At 40.1% G+C, this 5,468-nt stretch overlaps 1 long non-coding RNA gene across 1 annotated transcript in view; it reads right to left on the bottom strand.

Annotated features, from left to right (window-relative positions):
- Positions 1-4,418: 4,418 nt before the first annotated feature.
- The window catches only part of LOC126980215 (uncharacterized), a 5,317-nt gene continuing 4,267 nt past the window's right edge, over positions 4,419-5,468 (bottom strand). The window contains exons 2-3 of the long non-coding RNA XR_007732976.1: positions 4,659-4,982; positions 4,419-4,547 (exon numbers count right to left, since the gene is read on the bottom strand). This is a non-coding gene — a long non-coding RNA (uncharacterized LOC126980215). The remainder of the gene's footprint in view (positions 4,548-4,658; positions 4,983-5,468) is intronic.

Genomic DNA, 5,468 nt, shown 5'->3' with positions numbered 1-5,468 from the left:
AGAGAGAGAGAGAGAGAGAGAGAGAGAGAGAGAGAGAGAGAGAGAGAGAGAGAGAGAGACGGACAGACAGACAGACAAAGACACAGTGACAGGAAGAATGATATGAAGAAATAAACATCAAGAGAACAAAAGCCATCGAAAAAAAGAGAGACAAAAGGTGAAAACGTTGTTGTTGTGAAAGCGATCAAAGAAACGAAGGAGCAAAATAGAGTAAGAGGAAACAGCTAAACTAATGAAAAATTTAAAAGAAAATATTAATAACGCAAAAACATGAAACAAAAGAGAGAACAAAGGCAACGTGAAATGAACAATGGATCCTGCCTAATTAAGCAAACATATAAGAAAGGAAATATGATAAAGAAATACAATGATAATGATAATAATAATAATAATAATAATAATAATAATAATAATAATAATAATAATAATAATAATAATAATAATAATAATAATAATAATAATAGCCTGCAGAAAATAGGCCTCTCAAAAACGTTTCAATTCATTTCTGCCTTGCACCTCTACTTTCCACTCTCAATGCAAACGTTTAATATCCTTTTTTCTCTTATTTATTACTTCATCTGTTGAGCGGTCTTCCCTTGGGTCTCTTTATTCCAGTCCTGTCACAATATATCGTCTCTCCTAAGTATACATCCTGACCGTTGCCATTTCGTGATTGAATTGCCTTCATTTTGCCTTCTTCTGCTTGCCCGCTAATCCATTTGGAGTTTTCTTATCCATTATAGTGATTCCTTGCTTCTCTCTCTCTCTCTCTCTCTCTCTCTCTCTCTCTCGGGGGGAGGAAGACGTCAGTTCTCAGTTTCCGTTGCAGAGAATAGTTCAAAATAATAATAATGAAGAATATCCTCTTTAAAATACAGATAGGTAGATCCAAGTAGGAAAAGAGACTAGAGCAACCACACATGTGAAGAGGAACAGGATAAGAGGGACAGGCGGCGGTTCGAGCCCCGCTAAGGCCGGATTCTTTCGGTTGACTAAGAGTGGTTACTGTTCCTCCTTGAGCAAGGGGGATAGGGTATGTGGTGTGTGAGGTCCTGGCAGTACCCAGAGATCGATGATAAAGGAGCAGTTGCTCTCGTAGGGAGGGTACCTGCTGGCGAAAGCGAGTCCAACTCGCGATCAGACCGTGGTGAATTACACACACACATACACACACACACACAGACACACACACACACACACACACACACACACACACACACACACAGGAACATAGAAAACAAACAATGAGAAAGAAAACAAATCCGATTCCACGAGAGAGAGAGAGAGAGAGAGAGAGAGAGAGAGAGAGAGAGAGAGAGAGAGAGAGAGAGAGAGAGAGAGAGAGAGAGAGAGAGAGAGAGAGAGAGAGAGAGAGAGAAAGCGACTCACCCAGGAGTGCTCTTTGCCCTCTTCCTGTGCTTTGTTTTAACAGAAGAGAAAAATAATAGTGAATAACTGAAATTAAGAGTGTGTGTGTGTGTGTGTGTGTGTGTTCATAAACCAGACACAGCATATGAAAACAGAGTCGTCCGCTGAATAATAAGAGCAAGAAATTATGAAAACAAACAAAATAATGGTAGGTTAAAACTCAAGCGACCGAGGAGAGAGAGAGAGAGAGAGAGAGAGAGAGAGAGAGAGAGAGAGAGAGAGAGAGAGAGAGAGAGAGAGAGAGAGAGAGAGAGAGAGAGAGAGAGAGAGAGAGAGAAAGGGTGTGGGGATTCTCAACGTTCCTGTTATGTCACTATCGATACTGAATAAAATAAAATAAATGAAATTCTAATCGTCACGTTTATTTTTATTTCGACCCTCCTCCTCCTCCTCCTCCTCCTCCTCCTCCTACACATTCTCTTAACCCTATTCCTTCTCCATGTTCTACTCATCAAATCTTTTTCCTTTTTCCTCTCCTCGTTCCTTTCAGTAAGTAAAGGTGCAGTCAGCGGGTATGGGTGACAGCTTAAGTGGGAAGATGAGAGATTAACTTGCCAGATGAAGACAAATTCTACTCATTGGACTGGATTTTGAGTGGCTTCCTATCGTTAGTGGAGTGCGCCAAGTATCAGTGTTGGAACCTATTTTCTATATTATATAAGTTAACTCTATTGATGTTTGCAAATAACACCAAAGTAGGTGGATGGCCCTCACGATGGCAAATTGCGAAACTATTCAAAAAAAGCCTTGGCCGGATTATTCAGTCTTTCAACCTTGACAAATGTAACGTCATGCACTACAGTACCATATATAGAGACAAAACATAAAACATACGCTAAAAGAACAGGATCTTGGGGTTACTATCACCAGTGACCTGAAACATACAAAGCACTGTGAGTCTGCTTGTAAAATAGCCAATGCCATGCTTGGGTTTACTGCGAGAATGAATGATAGGTGATAGATACTTGGAGTCAATTTATCGTTGTTGAGACCTCACCTGGTATACGCAGTGCAGTTCTGTTCCCCAAATTATTTAGGTAAGACATCTAATTACTAGAGAGAACAACAACGTGCAACAGAAATTAAACCGTCGTTGAAGGAACAGACGCACAAAGGAAAGTTCAAGCAATTCAATCGTTTTACATCGGAACACAAAGGACTAAGGAGAAATTTGATACACGTCTTCAAGTTCAGAACAAGTTAAAAAAACGTCGACTTTTTTATTTGCTTCAAAACTGATCTAAAAAAAATTGTCTACAACTTCAAGCAGAGAGATGCAGGTCAGCCATTACCAAAGTTTTCTTCCCTATTTTTATCAAACCAAGTCATCCAACATTGCAACAACTTTCCTGCACAAGTATTTAATGCGAAAAAAATACCTCATTAAAAAACCACATTGAGTCACATCGTTGCAAAGGAGTGTATTGAGTTTTCTCGTGTGTATGTTTAGCGAATACTTCAATTCAGGCTGCAGGTCACGGAATTGACTGAAGAAAAGATTAGATCGTTAAAGCAGGCGGCCTTGTTATAGGTCAATAGGAGTTATGTTGCCTGTTCTCCTTCCAAGCTTCTTCCTCCTGTTCCTCCTCCTCTCCATTATACGCATGCCTCTCCTCTTCTTCCTCTTAATTCTATATATACTTCTTCTTCTTCTTCTTCTTCTTCTTCTTTATCTTTATCTTTATCTTTTTTTCTTTTTCTTTCTTCTTCTTCTTCTTCTTCTTCTTCTTCCTCCTCTTCTTCTTCTTCTTCTTCTTCTTCTTCTTCTTCTTCTTCTTCTCCTCATTCCACTTCTGAACGTGCTTCTCCTTTTATTCCTTCTCATTATCCTTATTCTCATTATCCTCCTCCTCCTCCTCCTCCTCCTCCTCCTCCTTACCAGCCGCCCACAATCAATTATTCCCGATGTTAACTGATGGAAGGAGGGCTGCAAGCAGGAGGAGGAACTCGAGTAGGCGCTGAAGGAGGAAGCGGAAGGAATAACGGAATATGATGCGAACAGAGAGGAAAGGGAGAATAGGCAAGGGAACGCAAGGAAGACAGATTGGAATGGGAAAACGAAAGACATAAGAAGAAAGAGGCGGAGAAGAAAAAGGATGAGGTTAAGAGGAAGAGGAGGCGGAGGGGGAAACAAGTAAATATGAAAGAGCAGGCAAAAAAATGTAAGTTGCCTTATTACGAAGCTGCCTACATTTGTTATTTAATAGATTCGTGAGTCCCTTTTGTTACCTGCTAAATAAACTAAAGCACTTCTTGTACTTACTTGCAGGGACGTTCAGTTCACTACAGACGTAACAAAGTACCGATCAATGCGATTCTTAAAATAGTTATTTTTTTATTAACTGCTACTGCAGGAAGGTTGTTCCAGTGGCGGCTAACCGATCGAGAAATAACTCCTGCCGATGTCTGTAGTACTCCATCGCCTCGCTTCAATTGTTTGACCGTTGATTTTAGTCCTCGGATTAACTTAGAGAATAAAAAGCTCGGACTAGTCGACACTGCTGATTTTTTTCAGGTATTTGAAGATTTGTATCAAGTCCCCATGTACTGTTCTCGTCTTCCAACATAGGTAGGTTTGGTCGCTTGAATTGTTATTTACAAGAGTATGCCCTCAAGGACTGTATCATTTTCGTAACACATTGCTGCACTATCGAATAATTCCTTGTCCTTGTAATCGTTGGACCAAAGCTGCACTGCATATTTTAGTGAGATCTTACTAATTGTTTATACAAAGACAACATTATCCTCGACATTTTACACGAATTTTTTTGCTATGAACCAGAGTATAATATTTCCTTTTTTGCAGGCAGACTTTGTGTGTTTCACGGCACTGCTGATAGTGAAACAATGGGAGGTAATACACATCAATACGTGACAACTCTGAAAAAAACAAATTCAAGGGTTGCTGTGCAGACAGATAACTTGAGTGCTCCTCCTGCCAAGACAATAATAGGGGAAAACACTTCGTATAATGAAGAAAGATCACTTACCATCCTGTGCGTCTGGCGGGCAATGTTGTGTTGGCATCTTATGTTTACTCTTCTGTGAATAACGAGAAGAATTCACTCCACGAATCTGGTCTTCACTCAACATATTTCATCTGATTCATGAATGTGTCCCTGCAAAAATAAAATTGTATAAATTAATGCACGTCAATCAGTCCCCTTCACATGCAAGAGTATTATCTTGTACTGCAATAGTTAAAGTTCAACATGGTATTTCTTACTTACCTTTGTCTATTAATCCCAGATGAAGAAAGTATCCAAGTGAAGGGATCTATATATGCTTGTGAATCCTGCTGCAGTTTTAGAAGCTTCCAACTCCTTTCTGAAAGTTACTGGAAGGACATATTCCTGAAAAGACTTTTTTTGGAGAATGAATTAGTTCCATGGGCCTCTGAAAGGGAAAGAGTTAGTAAACATCCTAACACCAAGCCGCGCCTAACGCCTGGCCAAGGAACTGCTCAGACACTTGCCTTGTTGCACTTTTCGCGCGACGGCGGTACTCCCGCGCCGTCCCTCGTAGTCCAGCGGTGGCTTGAAAGGGGTACTTACCTGAAATTATTTCATCATGACTCAGTATATCAAGTACACGAGTATTCTCTTTATACATACTGATGAATTCTGCGTATAAAATACTTCAAATTTATCTACCGATGGGACCTCTTGGTTCGAGTTCACAGCAGACTTCTCAGACCAGAGGGACAACAGCACCACAGTAGAGAAAATAAAACTGAAGTCATTTATTGGATATAGCGAACCCCTCTGACGGGGCAGACTCTTGGGGAGGAGAACCCTTCACTCATGTGCTACTGACCCATTCTCGCACAACAACCCCTCTCATCAACACCAAATTATTTTCACCTGTCCATGCAGGGAACATAGAAAATGCAAATATAATTATCATCTAAGCACGTGTATATGATCAAGGTATGCAATAGTATGTTAATCTAGTATTTTCCAAGAAGTCATGACTGAATTTCTAGTTTCATGGATACTTACTAATTCTTTACCCTTTACTGATATCGAAAGTCCGAGGAG

This window comes from Eriocheir sinensis, chromosome 43 (genome assembly GCF_024679095.1).
Source record: "Eriocheir sinensis breed Jianghai 21 chromosome 43, ASM2467909v1, whole genome shotgun sequence".
In the NCBI taxonomy this organism is placed as follows: Eukaryota; Metazoa; Arthropoda; class Malacostraca; order Decapoda; family Varunidae; genus Eriocheir; species Eriocheir sinensis.
The sequence above is the reverse complement of the archived record's forward strand: the minus strand, read 5'-3'. Positions and strand labels throughout refer to the sequence as shown.